This window comes from Schistocerca cancellata, chromosome 2 (assembly GCF_023864275.1).
Source record: "Schistocerca cancellata isolate TAMUIC-IGC-003103 chromosome 2, iqSchCanc2.1, whole genome shotgun sequence".
Taxonomy (NCBI): domain Eukaryota; kingdom Metazoa; phylum Arthropoda; class Insecta; order Orthoptera; family Acrididae; genus Schistocerca; species Schistocerca cancellata.
The window spans coordinates 46,879,525-46,904,492 of record NC_064627.1 but is presented as its reverse complement, the minus strand read 5'-3'; the positions used below and the strand labels follow the sequence as shown (position 1 = coordinate 46,904,492).

At 40.8% G+C, this 24,968-nt stretch overlaps 1 pseudogene; it reads right to left on the bottom strand.

Annotated features, from left to right (window-relative positions):
• Positions 1-393: 393 nt before the first annotated feature.
• On the bottom strand, positions 394-511 carry LOC126163685 (5S ribosomal RNA; annotated as a pseudogene).
• Between the last annotated feature and the right edge of the window lie 24,457 nt (positions 512-24,968).

The following is a 24,968-nucleotide window of genomic DNA, read 5'->3' as shown; positions in this document are numbered from 1 at the left end:
AAATTGTACATCAAGAATATATACGCTCACCTTATATGTCATGTAAATAGATTAATTTTTATGTTTCAGCTGCCACTTGCCATTCAAGTCTGATTAGTTTTAAGTGTTGGTTTACATACATATTTCATAATCCATCAAAATATTGTTGTATAACAACCACATAAGTGCTATATTTAAAAACTAAACTCCTCCCGAACAGGCCATGAAGGCCCAACGGTATCGACCGGCCGCCATGTCATCCTCAGACCACAGGCGTCACTGGATGCGGATATGAAGGGACATGTGGTCAGCACACTGCTCTCCCGGCCGTATGTCAGTTTCCGAGACTTGAGCCACTACTTCTCAATAAAGTAGCTCCTCAGTTTGCCTCACAAGGGCTGACTGCATCCCGCTTGCCAACAGCACTGGGTAGACCAGATGGTCAACAATCCAAGTACTAGCCCAGCCCGACAGCACTTAACTTCGGTGATCTGACGGGAACCAGTGTTACCACTGCAGCAAGGCCATTGGCTAAGTGCTACCATTGGTACTATGGAATTCAGTTGTAGTGCAAGAGTAAAAGTATCTCTGGATTAGCTTTTAGTGAAGGTCTATATAGATCTGAAAATTGTAAATATGTCAACCAGTGAAGTTTTTGTTGTGTAAAAAAAGTGTCTTTGTATTGAATATCACAACCAAATTGTACCTCAAGAACCAAATTGTACACTCCTGGAAATTGAAATAAGAACACTGTGAATTCATTGTCCCAGGAAGGGGAAACTTTATTGACACATTCCTGGGGTCAGATACATCACATGATCACACTGACAGAACCACAGGCACATAGACACAGGCAACAGAGCATGCACAATGTCGGCACTAGTACAGTGTATATCCACCTTTCGCAGCAATGCAGGCTGCTATTCTCCCATGGAGACGATCGTAGAGATGCTGGCTGTAGTCCTGTGGAACGGCTTGCCATGCCATTTCCACCTGGCGCCTCAGTTGGACCAGCGTTCGTGCTGGACGTGCAGACCGCGTGAGACGACGCTTCATCCAGTCCCAAACATGCTCAATGGGGGACAGATCCAGAGATCTTGCTGGCCAGGGTAGTTGACTTACACCTTCTAGAGCACGTTGGGTGGGACGGGATACATGCGGACGTGCATTGTCCTGTTGGAACAGCAAGTTCCCTTGCCGGTCTAGGAATGGTAGAACGATGGGTTCGATGACGGTTTGGATGTACCGTGCACTATTCAGTGTCCCCTCGACGATCACCAGTGGTGTACGGCCAGTGTAGGAGATCGCTCCCCACACCATGATGCCGGGTGTTGGCCCTGTGTGCCTCGGTCGTATGCAGTCCTGATTGTGGCGCTCACCTGCACGGCGCCAAACACGCATACGACCATCATTGGCACCAAGGCAGAAGCGACTCTCATCGCTGAAGACGACACGTCTCCATTCGTCCCTCCATTCACGCCTGTCGCGACACCACTGGAGGCGGGCTGCACGATGTTGGGGCGTGAGCGGAAGACGGCCTAACGGTGTGCGGGACCGTAGCCCAGCTTCATGGAGACGGTTGCGAATGGTCCTCGCCGATACCCCAGGAGCAACAGTGTCCCTAATTTGCTGGGAAGTGGCGGTGCGGTCCCCTACGGCACTGCGTAGGATCCTACGGTCTTGGCGTGCATCCGTGCGTCGCTGCGGTCCGGTCCCAGGTCGACGGGCACGTGCACCTTCCGCCGACCACTGGCGACAACATCGATGTACTGTGGAGACCTCACGCCCCACGTGTTGAGCAATTCGGCGGTACGTCCACCCGGCCTCCCGCATGCCCACTATACGCCCTCGCTCAAAGTCCGTCAACTGCACATACGGTTCACGTCCACGCTGTCGCGGCATGCTACCAGTGTTAAAGACTGCGATGGAGCTTCGTATGCCACGGCAAACTGGCTGACACTGACGGCGGCGGTGCACAAATGCTGCGCAGCTAGCGCCATTCGACGGCCAACACCGCGGTTCCTGGTGTGTCCGCTGTGCCGTGCGTGTGATCATTGCTTGTACAGCCCTCTCGCAGTGTCCGGAGCAAGTATGGTGGGTCTGACACACCGGTGTCAATGTGTTCTTTTTTCCATTTCCAGGAGTGTGTTTCAAGAATGAAACTCTATTTGTGTGAACTGAATAAACAAAAAATTCGCTACCATGCGCCTTTGCTGTTGTTATTTGCAAAAAAAACTGTCCTAGTTGTATATATGAAGGTGAATTAACATGAAAGATAACAAAATACGTAGAATGGTTGCGTGGGCTTACCGTTTGAAAACAGAGCTGCGAGAAAAACGCCGGAGATTGGACCGCAAAAATGTCCTTTTCCATCACGATGTAAGAGGTATGCGCTACCTGCGATATGTAAGCTATAAGAGAATCTGAGACCAAAGAGCAGTGTTGACTGCAGTACGAACTGTGTAGCAGTAGCAGTAAGTTGTTGTTAGCGAGCAGTCGCCTGTCTGCGCTTGTCAGTCCTGTCTGATGTATAATGTTGGCTGGGCCGGCCGCGGTGCAGCGATGCCGGAGCCTGAGTATTATTGTATAAGGTAAAAAAGCAGCCTCGCGCATATCTAGTAATATTATGCAAACTCACATGTAAATCTTTTAAAAATGTCCTAATAATAATCTTTGTCTAAGTTCTAATAAGCATTTATTTCAATTTAAAGAATTTAATGTTTTTTTTAATGCATGATCAATCCGATTGTTGCAAATGAAAAATCATTTGCTTCCTTTCATAAATAACAAATGTGTAGCAGCATTGCACAGAGCTGTGCCGGAAAAATTTTATATAACAGCAGATATATTCGCCGTTTTTATTGAGGTAAGAATTTTTCCTTTTTTATTCAGAATGATCTTACAGGGCCATGACGCAGCGCTGCTGCCGTCCAAATTCTACCAGGTTGCTGAATTTATTGTTTATTACGAGGTTTAGGAATTTTTCTGTTTCGAGCTTTCATTACATGAAAAAGAATTTCTGTAGAGAGGTTACACTAAATAAGAATCACATTAATTAGTCATTAATTTTTCTGTGGGGAGGTTACACTTGGCGACAACCGGCCAGGGTCGTATTTCTTTGTGAATCTCTGAGAAGTAGTCATATATCTGCTCTTATTTACTTAAATGTAGTTTGCATCTGGCGCAACGCATTTACTAATTTGTCACTCTTTCTTTCACATATCATCGGCAATTTATTGCTATTTGTTGTAATTGTTTGTTCCATTTTTGCTTTGTATTTGTTTCATTTTGTGCTTAATTTTGATTTGTGGAAAATGCCGCGAAAAACTGTTAACAGTACATCGCGATGTGCAATGAGTGATATTGCCGACTCGATTAATTTGACCGATAATACTTGCGACACTCAGTGTAATAGCGATAATCCTCCATTTACAGACAATCAGTGCGTACCGACTACTAATAATGATTTTAAAATGCTAATGATGAATAAACAAATTCAATGATGTCCACAGTAAATGTAACAATTGATGACGCAGCACGTTCTGATGCAATGAGCGCTGCCCAGTTTGACACGCCTAATTTGCAAAATTTACGTAGTGAACAGATAATTGTTTCTAATGAAGGTGAACAATGTAGTCAGAATACGTCAGATTTATTTGATTCCGGTGTAGTGACCAACAGTGCATATCCAATTAGCAAACCTTTTCAAGAATTACAGAATGACCAAATGGTTACAGAAAACGTGACAAATACAGATACACCAACACACAGCATAGAAAATAGAGTCGGTAATTTTGGCTGGGATCAAGCTATGGCAGTATTGCTACAACTTAATGAAAAAATAGACAACAACTCCAAACAGTCGAATGAAAAACAAGACAACAATCACAAACAACTTAGCGAAAATCGCAAACAACAAATTAATGAAATTAATGAAAAGCTAGACAACAATTCCAAACAACTTAATGAACAGAACAGACTACTTAGTGAACAGGTTACAGCCGTTACCGTGCAATGTCATGATACTAAGGAACAATTACGTGAGGAAATTAAGGCTTGTGCTAGGAATAGTAGTGAAGAAATTAGGTCTATGGCTCAAGAATTAAGGAGTACGCAAGCAGCTACAACTAAAATACTTAGAGACGAAATTAGTGCAGTCGCTAAACAATGTTCTGAGAACGCAACACAGTTACGCGACGAGTTTAAATTAATGTCAACAGAACTTTCACGCACACTGGATGCGAAAGTAGACGCGAAATTTGACCAACAGAACAGCCAAATTGACGAACGTTTTAACCACCACCTACAAAACAGTGAAACGCGTTACCGTAAATTTATACAGGAACAGAATAGAGTAAAGCGACAAGTCATGGAAACAATTACTGCACAGAGACAGGAAGATAAACGTAAATTGTTTACGAAAGCAAAGACATACGTAGACAACAATATTGCTATAGTATCAGACGAAATTAATACTATCAAACAGTTGAACACCGAATTACATGATGAAATCTCTGATCTTAAAACAAAAACAGACACACACACAGTAGACTTTCGGACAATGACTGACAGACTTGAACAATTAGAACTAATACAGGAGGATCCCGATGCCATCAGAGCAGACGTTAAAAAATTGAACGAAACCACACGTAAAATACAAAAACAAATTAATGCTTGTGATAATAAAAACGATGATTAGGTAAAAGCACTGACTGAAAAATATGACGAATTAGCCAGTCGTGTTGACATTATCGAAAGTAATAATGACACCAAATCAGACGATACGTCACCTGTTTCGTTTAATCAAACACCCGAATTCCAGAATTTACAACAGACAATCAGTGAGATAGATTCGTCTAATAATACATTACGTAGGAAATTGTCAACTTTACAGCAAGAGGTAACAGAAATGAAAAATGTTTCAGCTTTTAACACATCACAGCATACGCCACTTTCCGAACTTTTGTCAGACTCACGCAGCCAGTATAATTTAGGTAATTTACAGAGAGTACGTGAGTTAGATTCCGAACAGTCACAGACAAATAGATTCTCATACAATCCTGAACCTGTTTTGACGTACAGAGACGATAATTTTGATTACAAGCACTTTCTATCCGTGAGAAAATATAAAGTATTTAAAAATGACAGAACACAGATTCACGCTTTGGACTGGATACGACAATTTGCTTTTGTATTTTTATCAGCTTGGCCTGTAATGCAGAAACTAGCGTTGGACTGGATACAACAATTTGTTTTTGAATTTTCACCGGCATTGCCTGTAACGCAGAAACTAAAATTTATTTGTGGCGCGTAATGACCTCAGGGGATTCATTACACTCCGATGAATATGTGCCGTAGCGTGCACAGGGCCCTGAGCCGTAGTAGTGCTATTTCATCTTTACTTTTCTGCACTGCTGCCTTCTCTTCTACTATCCTTTATGTCTATCAAAACACCTCTTCAACTATCGATCTATCTAGGATTAGAAACGTGTAAAGAAAACCCGATATGACAAATTTTACCGAAAGTAACAGTTTTCATTAGACGCTCCAGAAATGACAACCACGAGAACTTTAATACCAGACAAAAATTTAATCATCAGTATGTGTAAAATTTTCAGCAACAGCAAACACATTTTGGTAAAAATAGAGGTTTTTCCCAACAACAGCAACAAAACCAACCGGTTAGCATATCTAACCAACAATGTAATGTGCAAGGTCAACCAAGCTTTAAAGTTTCGCCGCCTACACGTATAGCGTCGGCCACACCAAATTGCAACGCACAGCAATAAGGAAATCACTACGTACAGAAAACACATCATTTCAACTCATATCGCAATGCGTCATATAGCAATGACTATCATGACAGACGTAAAAATAATGGTCACAATTTTCAACGTACGTTTAATAACAGTCGGTCTTATCAGCAGCAAAATCATCCGCAACAACAGACTATCATGAATGAACCAGACAGTAGATATCATCCCGAACGTAATACGTCAGGAAGAAATAACAGAACAGTACAAATAGTCGAAATGCCACAGCATCCTCCCGCAAATAATAGCACGTCAGATAGAATTTGACTAGATACAGTACAGGTTGCATCTTCCAGCAACGCGAGCAATACTTCAGATACGCAGAATCTTGTTCACGAAAATGTTATTACTTTTGACGACATCCGAGACACTCTTTTGCAGGAAAAACCAGTTATTCAAAAAACTATTTCACACCCTGTCATTGAAGTAAAGATTGGATCATCTAAATTTTCAGCAGTAATCGATTCTGGATCATCTATGTCAGTTATAAATGAAGAAACTTTCAACGAATGTAACAAAGAGAATACCTATCTTACGTTTCCATTAAGAAAAACTAAAGTAAAAGGAGCAGTATCTGGTAAAGGAGTAGATGTAAAATTACAGACACATTTATCATTTTGTATTGCAGGTCATACATTTCACTCAGATTTTTGGATTGTTCCCTTATTGACAACAGACGTTATTTTAGGTACGAATTTTCTGGTACAACACAACGCAATTATTGACTTTCAAAACTCCTATTTAATGTTAAAGGATGAAAATGTTCAACTGGCTTTAGAATTTATGCACTCTTTATCTGCAGAAGAACAAACAATTAATCGTACAGAGGTTATTTCCGCATCACGTAACATAGACTGTCATTCCACATTGTTCACAGATACGTACGTACACAACTATAATACTCCAGACGAAGTCGACTATGACGTTATGCAAATGATTTCTGATAAAGTTAAACAGAGCAGTGCAAATACAGACGACGAACGCACGCAATTACGCAAAATTCTTTTACAGCAAGCTCCAGTTTTTGACAACGTCCCTGGTACTATGTCCGGTTTTATGTATGAATTTCAAGTTAAACAGCACGACACATTTAAAGCCAAACATTATCCCATTCCGCATATTCACAGAGAACAAGTTAAGAAAGAATTGCAAGCTATGCTTGACCAAGGAATTATTGAACCGGCAGTTAGTCCGTACATAAACCCACTCCATATTGTTAAGAAAAAGGATGGTTCACTTCGCCTCGTACTTGATTCGCGTCACATTAATGAGATTATTATTAATGAAACAGATCGCCCACAGACACTAGAAGAACTTCTACAGAAATTTCATGGTACTGCTATTTATTCCACGTTAATTTGAAATCGGGATTTTGGCAAATTCAGCTCCATCCGAACTGCAGAAAGTACACGGCTTTTCTCTGTTCTGGTGACTGTTACCAGTTTTGTAAATTACCGTTCGGTTTAACAATTTCTTCAGCAGCATTTATTCGCGTTGCATTTGAAAATTTCATTTCGTTGTCATTACGTGACATAGCACAAGAGCAGAGTAAAAACAACGTATGGAAAGAAATAAAACACCTTTGGCAAGAAAGGAATAATGTTACCATTAGAAACTATTACACTGTACGCAATAATATTCTGTTTCGCCGCTCTCACCCTGACAGCAACAACTGGTTACTATGCATTCCTGACGAGCTTGTTAACAAATTAATTTGGTACACTCATTTAAGTTACGCACATTATGGAGCCAGAAAATGTTTTCTAATACTGAGACAGAACTGTTATTTTACCAACATGGAGAAACGTATGCGACGAGTTTTAGCGTCATGTAAATTCTGCCAGAAAGCTAAGTCAGACACGACTTCACATATACCTCCGTTACATCCCATTGTACCTGTTAAATTGAGACACATGCCCGCTGTAGACATTTTTGGCCCGATTCCCAGAACTAATAGAGGTTTTTGCTACATCTTTGTCGCTGTTGAACTCACTTCAAAATTTGTTACCTTCACTCCGTTACGCAAAGCTACTGCTAAATCTGTTTCGAAAGCATTTGTAAAACATTTTTTATTTCATGTAGGGCATGTATTGAAAGTAATTTCCGTCAATGGACCACAATTTCGATCTGCTATATGGACACGTATATTACGAGCTAGAAACATTTCTCCGGTCTATATATCCAAGTATCATGCTTCTTCGAACCCTTGTGAACGATTAATGAAAGAAATTGGTAAACTGTGTAGAATATACTGCCATAAAAGACATATTGATTGGGACACACAAATACTCTCATTCCAGGATGTAATTAATTCCATACCAAATGAATCTACTATGTTATCTCCGACTGTTATAGTGAAAAATGTTGAACCACCTAACAAAATTAAAGAATTAGTATCCTTTCCTACATCTCGTCGACTACGACACCATGAAATAATTGACATTGCGCTGAACAACATCAAACGTGCCGCAGAGCGCCGGAGAAGACAGCAAAAACAGGTTTGTACACGCCGTGACTTTGACATTGGACAGAAGATATTAGTGCGTACACACTATTTATCTAACAGAGGAAAGAGTAGATGTAGTAAATTTGAGCTTCTATACGCAGGACCATATAGAATTCGCAGCATTCCTCACCCGAATGTAGTACACGTCGAAACTCTGAGAACCAGAAAAAGTAAAGGCAATCACCATGTCTCCAATATTAAACCCTTTATTGAATGAACATACTTTATGATTTATCACACTGTAATGCCATTTCCTGATTTTTATATGACCACTTATGCAATTATATCTATGTGATTACTTACTGTTTATTATTATATTTTTTCTTGGCAAGTGCCCGGCAAGGTAAGGTTAGCAGGTCGCTTTTCTTGTCGTTACACATCAGACCGTGCTTATTTTTCCAAATAAACTTACATATGAACAACTATGCAATTCTATCTAGTGACATATTAATTTTATCAGATTCTCTCTCCATTAAAGTCTTCAACTCTCGCCTCTATCAACTACACAACATACAAGCTGAACACAAAGAAAGTCATTTCTTGTCGTTATATATCAGACCGTGCACATTTTCTATTTTTTATGTATGTATGATTGTTTTCCTGTTTCTTTGTATGCACTATGAAATCTTTAAGATATAACAAACACCAGCTGACTTTGACATTTTTGCCTTATGATATCTCAACATCGTGACTATTTTACATTTTTTTGCTACTACATTATGATACTCTGTGTACATTTTTGCACCTGCACACTGTCTGTGTTTTTGACATATTACGTTTTCTGTCATGCTGTGCTGTATGCTTAATTATATCACTAGAAACCAGTTTTTATTTAATGGGTATATGATTTAAATGCAAGACATTAATCATTGTTCATCATTTTCAGAAAGCAATAATGTATAAAAGAAATAAATGAAACAAACCACAGTGGATTACTATGAAATGGGAATTTCACCTTCGGAATGAACGCAAGAAGATGCAATACCTCGTCACGAAGAGTAAACGGATCAGAATTAACAAACATTAACATGAATATACTATACACATCGTATGATAGCAGTCTTAACTAATTTTTTCTTTCAGAATACGAGGCGATTGGTGCAGGCTGTCAGAGAGAACTACACATCTTAGTTTTAGTGATGAAATATGCTAGAAATAAGAAACTCTATACTATGAATAGTTATATCAAGTAAATGGTAATATGAATAATGAATAATGAAGTGTCTTTTTGCAGATGATAATGAATGATGATGAATAGTGATGAAGAATATGGTAATATGAATAATGAAGTTTTTCTTTGCAGGTGATGATAATAATGAAGTTATGGTGATATGAGTAATGAATTTTTTGTTTACAGGTGATGATAGTGATAAATTTTATATGGCGACTAAACGCACCACTTTTAAGTTTTTCTTTGCAGATGAGAATAATGATGAAGTTTATATATTTACTATTAGTTAAGAAATGCTATGTAGTTATTTAAGTATTTGTTGCAGTTCGTTTTGACAGTATGTCTTATATCACATGGTATAATGACTGAAGGTTTTGGAAAGGACAGCTAAAATATATATACACATTTCATTACCTGTTAATTCGAAGTTCACTACTTTTCAGCATAATATGCATTTCTTCTTTCAGCTTAATAATCCATTTTGTATTTTTTCTAGGAGAAGCTATACACGGAATTAATATGCTATAAGCAGTTAATCATTAAACCTGTTCTAGTACTTGCATTTTTTTTTACCCATTTGTGTGTGTCATTCATGAATGTGATCACATATACTCTACTTGTTTCATAACCTTGCTACAGCTGACTCATGACGAATAACGTTAATAATCTTTATTTGCAGCAATAAATCAAAAACAAATATTTTTATGCCCCAGCAATTAATTATCGATCCCAACGCAATGCATTGCTAGCACAAAAAAAAATGTATTACTAGTCCCAATAATGCTACCAGTTTAAGAGAGTTCTGAGTAATACTGAATGATGTTTTCTAGTCACAGACCTTGAATAATAGTTACAGTATGTTACATTTTCAATATGTCCTATGTCACTGGAATGATCAGTTCTGAGTAATACTGAATGATGTTTTCTAATCACAGACCTTGAGTAATAGACAGTGTGTTACATTTTCAATATGTCCTATGTCACTTGAATGATGAGTTCTAAGTAATACTGAATGATGCTTTGTAATAATGCATAAATACTATGCCAATAACTTCTGTAAATAATATTTTTGTTATACTCTATAAATGCTATGCCAATAATGAACTCTCATTTTGAATGATAACTTCTGAATAATCCTGAATAAGGTTTTATAAAAATATAAGAATACTTTGTAACTGGCCAGTGAGTGCCAATAATTATTTTAAATATGTTGTATGTCACTTGAATGATGAAAAATGTTATGTACTCTTCAATACTTGCTATATGTTTAGTAACTGGCCAATGAATGCTCTGTTTCTTATTTTAATTTTGTATTATGTCACCTACATGCTATTATATATGAATACCAGTAGCTTGATGCTACACTCATTAGCTCCTGTTTTGAATGATGACTTCTGATGGTTTGTAACTGGCCAATGAGTGCCAATGATTACTATAACTAGGCGAATTATGTTAATAGTATGCCATTAATTAACTCTTGCTTTGAATGATCACTTTTAAATAATGTATAAAAATGGTTTGTAATTGGCCAATGAGTGCCAATGTTCACTGTAATCAGATGATTTATGAACATTGTTCTGTAATACTTCATACATAGTACAGAAGTGTTCAGTACCTAGGCGATGAGTGCCAACAATTAGTCAAATCAGTTGTTAGACTAGTGTAATTCTCAATGATGACTAGCATGAGACTTAATGTCCTTCACCTTCTGACCTAATTACCAGAAATTACTGCAATATACGTTTGTCCTGCCTATCCTTATGATCATGGAGCACTATATTTGGTTTCTGCACTAATTCTACGTTGGTGAATGAGTGTGGTGTTGACACATCATGGTGTCCACCACCTTGAACAATGGAGATGTTACTATGGTTCCACTGTTTGGTGTACCTAATGTACTACCAAAATGATAACATGGAATATTAATACGACATTTCAGTCTCTTGGCTACACTGATTAATACTTCAGGGAGGAGAACTTCAGATTGTCTCACTTGGTGTTGTGCTTCTGTAGAAAGATATGGACTTTCAGTGCAGCTACGTACAACCTAATGTGCTACAACCATGATGCAATCCTTCCCTTTCCTATCCTAGATCTAGTAAAATGGTAACAAAAAAATACTACTGTGCGTATGCACTTTATCTCATTCGTTAATATGTTTTGTACTCATTGCGTATACATTTTGTCATTGCTTGATATGTTCTGTACTCAGTGCATGTGCACTATATTTCATTTCATGTTATGCACTTATATATATGTATATACTCTGTGACTGCAAACTTAGTTAATTAAGAAAAATTGCGTATATATTTTGTGATTTCTTGATATGTTCTGTACTCAGTGCATGTGCACTCTGTTTCATTTTATGTTCTGTACTTACATATATGTATATACTCTGTGACTGTCAACTTAGTTAATTAAGTAGATTTTAGAAAAATTTGTTGCTCATGGCAAGTCCAGTTGACTCACCATCGCTGCCAAATTTTTGCCCCCCCAGTGGAGGGTTATGTAAGAGGTATGCGCTACCTGCGATATGTAAGCTATAAGAGAATCTGAGACCAAAGAGCAGTGTTGACTGCAGTACGAACTGTGTAGCAGTAGCAGTAAGTTGTTGCTAGCGAGCAGTCGCCTGTCTGCGCTTGTCAGTCCTGTCTGATGTATCATGTTGACTGGGCCGGTCGCGGTGCAGCGATGCCAGAGCCTGAGTATTATTGTATAAGGTAAAAAAGCAGCCTCGCGCATATCTAGTAATATTATGCAAACTCACATGTAAATCTTTTAAAAATGTCCTAATAATAATCTTTGTCTAATTTCTAATAAGCATTTATTTCAATTTAAAGAATTTAATATTTTTTTAATGCATGATCATTCCGATTGTTGCAAAAGAAAAATCATTTGCTTCCTTTCATAAATAACAAATGTATAGGCCAGCATTGCACAGAGCTGTGCCGGAAAAATTTTATATAAGAGCAGATATATTCGCCGTTTTTATTGAGGTAAGAATTTTTCCTTTTTTATTCAGGATGATCTTACAGGGCCATGACGCAGCGCTGCTGCCGTCCAAATTCTACCAGGTTGCTGAATTTATTTTTTATTACGAGGTTTAGGAATTTTTCTGTTTCGAGCTTTCATTAAATGGGAAACAAATTTCGTGTGGAGGTTAAATGAAAAAGAATTTCTGTTACACTAAATTAGAATCACATGCATTATTATTTAATTATTTCGTGTGGGGAGGTTACACTCAAATTAGAATCATTAACCAAATAATATTTAAAAATTACATTAATTTTTCTGTGCGGAGGTTACAACGACAATGCACCAGCACGCATCTCAGCAGTTGTGGTCGCAAAATTAATGGAAATAGGATTCCAACTCTTTTCACATCGCCTGTGATCTCCAGACTTGGCTCCCTCGGACTACTATTTGTTCTCCAATTTGAAGAAATGGCTGGTGGGACAAAGATTTTATTCAAACGAGGAGGTGATTGCAGTGGCTAATAGCTATTTAGCAGATTTGGACAATTCCTATTATTCGGAAGGGATCAACAAATTAGAACAGCGTTGGACCAAGTGCATAAGTCTAAAGGAGACTATGTCGAAAAATAAAAAAGGTTTACCCCAGCCACGTAAGAATTTATTTTTACACGGATTTTTCAGACGCCCCTCGTACATAAATCAGTCAACTGAATAAACCTGAGATAGTAAGTGCTGGTTTTTTACACGAAGGGACAGTCAAAGGAATACGAGACGGATGGGAGAAAAGTAAACAAACTGTTTATTATTTCAAAAGTAATCGCCAAAACAGTCAATATACTTACCTCACTGTGAGACGAGAGATTGATGCCTTCATGGTAATATGTTTGCTGTTGCCTATGGAACCATGATTGTATCCAGTCTTCCACCTCTTCATCCGAAGCAAATGCACGTCCACGAACGACTTTCTTCAGGAGTCCAAAAATACGGAAATGGCTTGGGGAGAGAACGGGACTGTATGGAGGATGTGTAAGGGCTTCCCACCGAGACTTGTGCAGTGTAGTCGAAGCAGCATTGGCAACATGTGGGCGGGCATTATCATGAAACATGATGAAGCCGTCCCTCGACATTCCGAGGCTGTCTGACGTGATGGCGCGCTTCAGGTTTTGCAACGTTTACAAGTACTGGCGTGCATTAATTGTGGCGCCGTGTTCCGTAAAGTCGATAACCAGCGGTCCAAATGGTTCAAATGGCTGTGAGCACTATGGGACTTAACGTCTGACGTCATCAGTCCCCTAGAACTTAGAACTACTTAAACCTAACTAACCTAACGACATCACACACATCCATGCCCGAGGCAGGATTCGAACCTGCGACTGCAGCATCAGCAGCGCGGTTCCGGATTGAAGCACCGAAAACCGCTCGGCCACAACGGCTGGCAGCAGCGGTCCCTTTCAGTCAAATGAGAAGGTCATCATGTCCATCCAAAGGCGACGTGCACAGCCTTGGACTTTTTTGGTGGGGTTGAATCCATGTGTTTCCATTGCGGGCTCTGACGCTTGCTCCCTGGCTGAAAAATGAAGACGCCACGTTTCACCTCCAACGATAATAGGGCACAGGAAACGAGATTCTTCATCGTGGCACCGTTCCAGGTGTTGCAGAGATGTCGAGATTCTGTTCAACGTCTGCTTTTCCGTGAGGCTGTGCGAAACCCTCTGCGCATGCATCTGCCAGAACTTGAGATTCTCTGTCGTGATGGCGTGAGCGGTACAATGACTAACGACCAACATGAGCCGAATGTCTTCCACCGTCCACCGTAGGTCATTTCTGACAGCAGCATCCATCGCAGTGATGACGGAAGGGGTAATTGAGACGACGAGCCTGTCTTGTCTTTCAGTGACACCCGACCTTCTCGAAATCGTGACATATTGTGCTTTCCATGCACAGCCGACATCCAGATATAAATTTCAGTTGCTGACAGTCCTTCCGCTGTCAAAAACCGCACCACACCTTCCTGTTCCTGTTTCCTGGTGTCCACAGTGAGTCGGACGCAGACACTACTCGCAGACCTCACGTCGAGCACATCTAACAGACAGATGGAGCACTGGTGGACATTCGCGCTATTCCTTCCTCATTGCCAATAGAGGTAATTTCTATGCACACACCTACCTGCGGCATGGGTGTGTGTGTTTGTCCTTAGAATAATTTAGGTTAAGTAGTGTGTAAGCTTAGGGACTGGTGACATTAGCAGTTTAGTCCCATACAATTTCACACACATTTGAACATTTGAACCTACCTGCGTTACCAACTTTCGCACCATGCTCTTTATAAGGGTTGTTCAGAAGCAGCCTGAAAAGCTTGTAAGGCTGTTGATGGATAGGTTGTGCTGAGAAATAACTGTCAAGGCAAAAATTCGATACATTGTGTCATTTTAGAGTTAATTAGTATTAAAGTTAGCCAATCATATTCAAGTGGCCCGCCAAGTGCAATTAGTGCCAGTTGTCCTCACAGTGTAGATGACAACGCACGAGACTGTTCAGCGTTTATATCGAGTTCGTCACTGCATTTAAGGCACTATAAGATGCTATGGACTATAAAACGCACCTTAACTTTTTAAGCAATTTAAAAAAATAACATTTTCATTAGTAGACTTCAAAGCCAGACTAAAACATTCTTTGTTTATAAAACCGAATAGACCTTTAAAAATCATCAAAATCGTCATCTGGACTTTCTTCTTCTTTTTCCGCTTTTTCTTCCTCTTTGTCGTCCTCGTTGTCCTCTTCCCACATAAGATGGTCTTCACTGCCATCTAGAGCTTTACTTACGCCGCACTTCTTGAAAGATTTAGCAATAGTGTCTTCTCTCACTGTAGACCACGATTGTTTTATCCACTGACACACTTGTTTGATTGCAGGTCGTTTTAAAGCTCCCTTTGACGTGAATTCATGTTGGGTTTCATCCATTATCCATTTGTTCCATTCCTCTCTCATTTACACTTTAAATGGTTTGTCTATCGAGACATCAAGATGTCCTCCCTTAATAACAGAAAGATCTCTATTTCACTTTCACAGTTTTTCTTTCACATAATTTTTCAAGTGACTATTAACGTTGTCTTGCACAAGAACAGAATTCTTCTTCAATAAAGCACTTTTCCCTCTCTCCCCCTGTTAATCCATAATTTAATACCAGCCTCGGCCATCCACCCCTTGTCATGTACGTGAACAACAACATCTGGCGCTATTTCAGAAGGTTCGGCATTGTTTTGCGCTTGAAAATGGATATTGTATTAAGTACCGTCAGCACAACATGAGACGCCAACAACGTAGTGTATGTTTTCATGTATACTGATTTTTACACTTTTAGCACGCTTGATGGCAACAATTTTGTTACTCCACACATCAAATTCGAAGGAGTTTCGTCCATATTCGCTATTTGGCATAGCTCCACTCTGGTTTTCTTTCGATGTGGCATTTTCTGAGATGTTTTGGTTTTAGTAGGTTCAAAAATGGTTCAAATGGCTCTGAGCACTATGGGACTTAACTGCTGAGGTCATCAGTCCCCTAGAACTTAGAACTACTTAAACCTAACTAACCTAAGGACATCACACACAATCATGCCCGAGGCAGAATTCGAACCTGCGACCATAGCGGTCGCGCGGTTCCAGATTGTATCGCCTAGAACCGCTCGCCCACTCTGGCCGGCTTTTTGTAGGTTCTATGTTTTGAATATACATTCACCTCTACTATACTAGTCGCCTAGTACGTGCCTTGGCTTTAGGATATGTTCACTCCTAAAGCACTAGTCTTGTAGCAGATACTGTGCCTTCCTTTCTAGTCTTCTAGAGCTGGCTTGCCTTGAGGATATCTTCAGTCCTAGCACATTAGACGTCTAGTAAGTGGTTTGCCTTAACGATATGTTCAGTTCTACTATACTAGTCCTCTATCAGATGCTTTGTATTGAGGATATGTTCACTCTTACCACATTACTCCTCCAGTAGGAGTTTGTCTTGAAAATACGTTGATTCATAATGGTTCAAATGGCTCTAAGCACTAAGGGACTTAATATCTGAGGTCATCAGTCCCCTAGACTTAGAACTACTTAAACCTACCCAACCAAAGGACATCACACACGTCCATGACCGAGGCAGGATTCGAACCTGCGACCATAGGAGCAGCGAGGTCCGGACTGAAGCGCCTAGAACCGCTCGGCCACACCGGCCAGCTCGTTCATTCGTACTGCACAAGCTCTCTAGTAGGCAGTTCGTCCTGAGAATATGTTCATTCCTACCATACTAATTCACGATTAGATAGTTTGCCTTGAGGATATGTTCACTTCTACCGAATTGTCCTCTAGCAGCTGCTTTGTATGGAGGATATGTTCACTTCTACGATATCAGTCTTTTAGTAGGTTGTTTGTCTTGAGATTATGTGCACTTCAACCACATGTGCACCTGTAGCAGGTGCTTGCCTTGAGGATATGTTCACTCCTATCATCTAGTCTTCTGGGAGGTGCTATGTCTTGAGAGCATGTTAACTCCTACCATACTGGTCCTCTAGTAGGAGGTGCCTTGCTTTCTGGATACATTCAGTCCTACTGTAAAAGTCCTCCTACCATGCTTGTTCTCTAGTAAGTGCTTTGTCTTAAGGATATGTTCACTTCTACCACGCTAGTCCTTTATTAAGTCACTCAGTCCAATTGGTTTGCGCAAACTTTTTTTTTTCAATTTAGATGTCGTTTATTTCTTCTCAGACATTATATTAATGCAAGTTATCTGCTTTAATAAATATTAAAACCACACTGAATTAATCAGTAATGCTTCTTCCTTAATATCGTTCTTCATAGGTCGTGCGGTAGCGTTCTCGCTTCCCACGCGCGGGTTCCCGGGTGCGATGCCCGGCGGGGTCAGGGATTTTCTCTGCCTCGTGATAACTGGGTGTTGTGTACTGTCCTTAGGTTAGTTAGGTTTAAGTAGTTCTAAGTTCTAGGGGACTGATGACCATAGCTGTTAAGTCCCATAGTGCTCAGAGCCATTTGAATCATTCTTCATAAATAAATTCTCGGAACACGTATTTAAACTTTTGTAGTATATACTAGTTTATTATCTTCCTATATACTACATATAGACGTGAACCTGAGCCTTGACAAAATAGGACTGAACGTTTACAACATGATTAAACTTTCTGTGACGTCATTGTTGTAGAAACATTACAAATTCTTATTTTTTCAGTTTTTAGAAGCACGACACAACAACTCGGTTTCAGGATCTTCTGTTGCTCTTTGGCTGTCGACCCGCGACGTATAGTGGCCAGCAATTTTCTCTCTGGTCCCGACAGTGAAGATGCTGTCTCCGTTCGTTGCGCCGCCCTCTCCGTACATGAAACATAAAAATAAATACAAAACTTTAGATAATTCACAAACATTACAAATATTACAAAATACATAAAGAAAACAGTAAATTAAACTTATATTCACCTGAAAACTGGGCTGACACTGGTGTCTTTGCTCCTCCGACCTCCCCCCCCCCCCCCCAGACAGCTGTGACGATGCTGCTCTGGTCCATGTCTTCGACAAGAGAGTGCGCTCAGTGCCGTTTGTGCTGCAGTTCGCGCCACAACTAAGTGAGCTGGGGCGGCGGATGTTGGCCACCTGCTACGCTCGCATTGAGGAACATCTCCTGGAAGCCAGTGCCATGACTGTAGTGGAGTAGTTAGGAGGCCTGCGGTGCACCGCCAATGGTATCTGTGGGGCATGGACGAGCTGTGGTCGGCGGCCGATGTTGGGGAAAGCAGACGGAGTTTGTAGGTGTGGACAGCAGAGCAGGAGATCCGGTGACGTCAACGGGAGCCTTCGCCGTGGTGCCGGATCAGTTAGGATCAGTAATGGTCGTGTGCGGCGTCGCGTGGGGTGTGGTCAACTGTGTGGACGCAACAGGCCAGGAAGGAGGTCGGTGTCGTTCCCAGTGGCCAGCGGGCTGTGACTCCAGGAGACACGCAGAGAAGAGCTTCGGTTATCGCAAGCGAAAAGAAGCACCAAGTGCAGAGTGGTGTGCCATCTGGTCCAGTTAAGAGACTTGCGAGCGGAGTCTAGTGTGCAGTGAACGGAGGAAGCCTTGTACTTCCAGTGTGACGGTTATTGGCATCTGTATTTCGCACGAGGAACACAATATCGTGTGTCTGGTTTGTTGTTTTTTCCTTGCACACAATGGGTGTGCGTGAGTATCCCTTATGCGGAGGCGTCACTGAATTCTATTGTGTTCATTACCAGCGAGGGTGATTAAAGTTACAAGTTAAACAATGAACTGGTAGCCAAGATGGCAACAAGTCTTTTTATTCCATGACTACGGGTTTCGGCGAAAGTAAAGCCGCCATCATCGGATCTAGGGAGGACAGAAAACACTATAAAAGTGGGCTTAGATTCCACTTATATGACATGTATACATATAAATTTAGTTACATACGTTCTTGGTTTTGGTCCGGTGATCGCCGCGTGCACCACAGATCAGGGTCTTTTACGACTACATAAGTGTATAGTCGACATAAGGTGGCAAAACTTTTTGATATTGGTTTTGTTAGATGACTGTGGTTCATTTACATGAGGCTGCCACATAGTTGTACTTCTTATATTAAGTGGTTCTGTTAAGACCAAAACCCATAGGCTCATACGCAATGTGTATTTTATCGGTTGTTGTTGTTGTTGTGGTCTTCAGTCCTGAGACTGGTTTGATGCAGCTCTCCATGCTACTCTATCCTGTGCAAGCCTCTTCATCTCCCAGTACCTACTGCAGCCTACATCCTTCTGAATCTGCTTCGTGTATTCATCTCTTGGTCTCCCTCTACGATTTTTACCCTCCACACTGCCCTCCAATACTAAATTGGTGATACCTCAATGCCTCAGAACATGTCCTACCAACAGATCCCTTCTTCTAGTCAAGTTGTGCCACAAGCTCCTCTTCTCCCCAATTCAATTCAATACCTCCTCATTAGTTACGTGATCTACCCATCTAATCTTCAGCATTCTTCTGTAGCACCACATTTCGAAAGCTTCTATTCTCTCCTTCTCTAAACTATTTATCGTCCATAATTCACTTTCATACATGGCTACACTCCATACAAATACTTTCAGAAATGACTTCCTGTCACTTAAATCAATACTGGATGTTAACAAATTTCTCTTCTTCAGAAACACTTTCCTTGCCATTGCCAGTCTACATTTTATATCCTCTCTACTTCGACTATGATCAGTTATTTTTCTCCCCAAATAGCAAAACTCCTTTACTATTTTAAGTGTCTCATTTCCTAATCTAATACCCTCAACATCACCCGACTTAATTCGACTAAATTCCATTATCCTTGTTTTGCTTTTGTTGATGTTCATCTTATACCCTCCTTTCAAGACACTATCCATTCCGTTCAACTGCTCTTCCAAGTCCTTTGCTGTCTCTGACAGAATTAAAATGTCATTGACGGACCTCAAAGTTTTTATTTCTTCTCCATGGATTTTAATACCTACTCCGAACTTTTCTTTCGTTTCCTTTACTGCTTGCTCAATATACAGATTGAATAGCAACAGGGAGAGGCTACAACCCTGTCTCACTCCTTTCCCAACCACTGCTTCCATTTCGTGTCCCTCGACTCTTATAACTGCCATCTGCTTTCTGTACATATTGTAAATAACTTTTCGCTCCCTGTATTTTACCCCTGCCACCTTTAGAATCTGAAAGAGAGTATTCCAGTCAACATTGTCAAAAGCTTTCTCTAAGTCTACAAATGCCAGAAACATAGGTTTGCCTTTCCTTAATCTTTCTTCTAAGATAAGTCGTAAGGTTAGTATTGCCTCACGTGTTCCTACATTTCTACGGAATCCAAACTGATCTTCCCCGAGGCCAGCTTCTACCAGTTTTTCCATTCGTCTGTAAAGAATTCGCGTTAGTATTTTGCAGCTGTGACTTATTAAACTGATAGTTGGGTAATTTTCACATATGTCAACACCTGCTTTCTTTGGGATTAGAATTATTATACTCTTCTTGAAGTCTGAGGGAATTTCGCCTGTCTCATACATCTTGCTCACCAGATGGTAAAGTTTTGTCAGGACTGGCTCTCCCAAGGCTGTCAGTAGTTATAATGGAATGTTGTGTACTCCCAGGGCCTTGTTTCGACTTAGGTGTTTCAGTGCTCTGTCAATCTCTTCACGCAGTATCATATCTCCCATTTCATCTTCATCTACCTCCTCTTCCATTTCCATAATATTTTCCTCAAGAACATCGCCCTTGTATAGACACTCTATATACTCCTTCCACCTTTCTGCTTTCCCTTCTATGCTTAGAACTGTGTTTCCATCTGAGCTCTTGATATTCATGCAAGTCGTTCTCTTTTCTCCAAAGGTCTCTTTAATTTTCCTGTGGACAGTATCTGTCTTACCCCTCATGAGATAAGCCTCTACGTCCTTACATTTGTCCTCTAGCCATCCCTGCTTAGCCAATTTGCACTTCCTGTTGATCTCATTTTTGAGACGTTTGTATTCCTTTTTGCCTGCTTCACTTGCTGCTTTTTTGTATTTTCTCCTTTCATCAAATAAATTCAGTATCTCTTCTGTTACCCAAGGATTTCTACTAGCCCTCGTCTTTTTACCTACTTGATCCTCTGCTGCCTTCACTAATTCATTCCTCAAAGCTACCCATTCTTCTTCTACTGTATTTCTTTCCCCCATTCCTGTGAATTGTTCCCTTATGCTCTCCCTGAAACTCTGTACAACCTCTGGTAATTTCAGTTTATCCAGGTCCCATCTCCTTAAATTCCCACCTTTTTGCAGTTCCTTCAGTTTTAATCTACAGTTCATAACCGGTAGATTGTGGTCAGAGTCCACATCTGCCCCTGGAAATGTCTTACAATTTAAAATCTGGTTCCTAAATTTCTGTCTTACCATTATATAATCTATCTGAAACCTTTTAGTATCTCCAGGGTTCTTCCATGTATACAACCTTCTTTCATGATTCTCGAACCAAGTATTAGCTATTATTAAGTTATGCTCTGTGCAAAATTCTACCAGGCGTCTTCCTCTTTCATTTCTTATCCCCAGTCCATATTCACCTACTACATTTCCTTCTCTTCCTTTTCCTACTGTCGAATTCCAGTCACCCATGAATATTAAATTTTCATCTCCCTTCACTACCTGAATAATTTCTTTTATCTCATCATACATTTCATCAATTTCTTCATCATCTGCAGAAGTAGTTGGCATATAAACTTGTACTACTGTAGTAGGCGTGGGCTTCGTGTCTATCTTGGCCACAATAATGCGTTCACTATGCTGTTTGTAGTAGCTTACCCGTACTCCTATGTTTTTATTCATTATTAAACCTACTCCTGCATTACCACTATTTGATTTTGTATTTCTAACCCTGTAATCACCTGTCCAAAAGTGTTGTTCCTCCTGTCACCGAACTTCACTAATTCCCACTATATCTAACTTTAACTTATCCATTTCCCTTTTTGCCGGCCGGAGTGGCCGAGCGGTTCTAGGCGCTACAGTCTGGAACCGCGCTGCCGCTACGGTCGCGGGTTCGAATCCTGCCTCGGGCATGGATGTGTGTGATGTCCTTAGGTTAGTTAGGTTTAACTAGTTCTAAGGTCTAGGGGATGATGACCTGAGCAGTTAAGTCCCATAGTGCTCAGAGCCATTTCCCTTTTTAAATATTCTAACCTGCCTGCCCGATTAAGGGATCTGACATTCCACGCTCCGACCCGTAGAACGCCAGTTTTCTTTCTCCTGATAACGATGTCCTCTTGAGTGGTCCCCGCCCGGAGATCCGAATGGGGGACTATTTTAACCTCCGTAATATTTTACCCAAGAGGACGCCATCATCATTTAATCATACAGTAAAGCTGCATGCCCTCGGGAAAAATTACGGCTGTAGTTTCTCCTTGCTTTCAGCCGTTCGCAGTAGCAAAACAGCAAGGCTGTTTTGGTTAGTGTTACAGGGCCAGATCAGTCAATCATCCACACTGTTGTCCCTGGAAGTACCCAAAAGGCTGCTGCCCCTCTTCAGGAATCACACGTTTGTCTGGCCTCTCTACAGATACCCCTCCGTTGTGGTTGCACCTACGGTAAGGCTATCTGTATCGTTGAGGCACGCCAGCCTCCCCACCAACGGCAAGGTCCATGGTTCATGGGGGGGGGGGGGATTTCCGAGTATGCTGATGCAATGGCTCCATACTTATCAGTCATATGCAACCGTTCGCTCGACGAGAGATCCGTACTGGAAAACTGCACAGGTCACACCAATATTCAAGAAAGACAATAGGCATAGTCCACTAAATTACAGGCCCATATCATTAACGTCGACATGCAGCTGGATTTTGGAACATATACTGGCAGAAGTAAAGTTATGAGGACCGGCCGTGAGTCGTGCTTCGGTAGCTGAGATAGTAGAGCACTTGCCCACGAAATGCAAAGGTCCCGAGTTCGAGTCTCGGTCGGGCACACAGTTTTAATCTTCCAGGAAGTTTCATATCAGCGCACACTCCGCTGCAGAGTGAAAATCTCTTTCTGGAGACATATATTGTGTTTGAACGTTATGAATTACCTTGAACAGAATGGTTTATTGACACACAATCAACACGGATTTAGAAAATATCCTTCTTGTGAAATGCAACTAGATCTTTACTCACGTGAAGTGTTGAGTGTTATGTCAAAGAATTTCAGATTGATTCCGTATTTCTAGATTTCCAGAAGGCATTTGACACCATACCTAAATAGCGGCTTGTAATCAGATTGTGTGCTTATGGAATATCGTCTCAGTGATGCGACTGGATTGGTGGTTTCCTGTCAGAGAGTTCACAGTTCTTAGTAACTGACGGAAAATCGTCGAGTAAAATAAGAGTGATTTCTGGCGTTCCCCCAAGTAGTGCTTTAGGCACTCTGTTCTTCTTTATCTATATAAACGAATTAGGAGATAATCTGAGCAGCGATGTTAGGTTATTTGCAGATGATGCTGTCGTTTATCGTCTAGTAAAGTCATCAGAAGATAAAAATAAATTGCAAAATGATTTAGAAAAGATATCTTTATGATGCGATAATTGGCAATAGACTCTAATTAACGAAAAGTGTGACGTCATCCATTTGAGTGCTAAAAAGAATCTGTTAAACTTGCTTTACATGATAAACCAGCCAGATCTAAAGGCCGTAAATTCAACTAAACACCTAAGAATTACAGTTAGGAACATCTTATATTGGAAAGAACATCCAGAAAATGTTGCGGGCAAGGCGAACCAAAGATTGTGATTTATTGGCAGAACACATAAAAGATGCAACGGATCTACTAAACAGACTGCCTACACTACACTTGTCCGTCCTGTTTTGGAATAGTGCTGCCTATTGTGGGATCCTTAACAGACAGAATTAAAGGAGTATCTCGAGGACGCTCAAAGAGGAACAGCACGTTTTGTATAAATGAGAAATAGAGGAGAGAGTGTCACTGACATGATACAGAATTTGGGGTGGACATAATTAAAACAAAGCAATTTTTCGTTGCGACGGAATCTTTTCGCGGAATTTCAATCACCAGTTTTCTCCTGCGAATGTGAAAATATTTTGTTGACGCCGACCTACGAAGGGAAACCAGAGCTCGCACAGAAAGATACAGGTGTTCGTTTTCTCCGCGTGCTTGTTCGAGAGTGGAATGAGAGAGAATTATTGTGAAGGTGGTTTGATGAACCCACTGCCAGGCAGTTAAGTGTGATTTGCAGAGTATCCATGTAGATGTAGATGTAGAACATGCATTGGATAAGTTACTAAATATTAAAATCTAAGATAATGAATGCTGAAAGAAGTACAATATGTAACGGCAAACTGTTACATAAGTACAATACTTACAGTGTTGCTTGAGGGTTTCCCGACGGACAAGTTGTAGAGAGGGCTCTCGGGTGGGGCGTCTGACGTAGTGACATTTCCACAATCCTTCATAGGCCTATCTTCAGGTGCGGGGAACACGTTGCTGAGGCCCTAACCGAAATCCACCATTTGTGCCAATCTAAGAAGAAAACGTGCAGACGTGAAAGCGCCAAATTCGGTGACAAATAGAACAGATGTCCGGTAGAGAGGGAGAGGCAGCTGCGCCTCCTTTCAGACAGTGAACCGATTTCTTAAATGGCAGAAATCACTATTGCTCGTTCGCGAGAAGCTGCAAGAGGAACTTGTTGATTTGTTTAAGTACGTCCTCACCTCGACTTACCGTTTATTCAGTATCCAATGCCTTGAAAAGGCTGACTGTGTCGCAATGGGTAGTTCCTTCTTGCCCATTATGATGAATCCTTTTGTGGAGGATTTCGTGGAGAGAGTGTACTGCACGCAGCCGAGTTGATATGTGGATGACACTTTGCGATCTGGCCCCACGTACTACATCGCTGGATTCATTTTTGGAACACCTAAATTCTCTTCATTCGCACATAAAGTTTACAGTAGAGACGGAGAGAAACGGCGAGCTACGGTTCCTGGATGTGCTGGTGTGGAGAAAAGCGGAAGGCACCTTG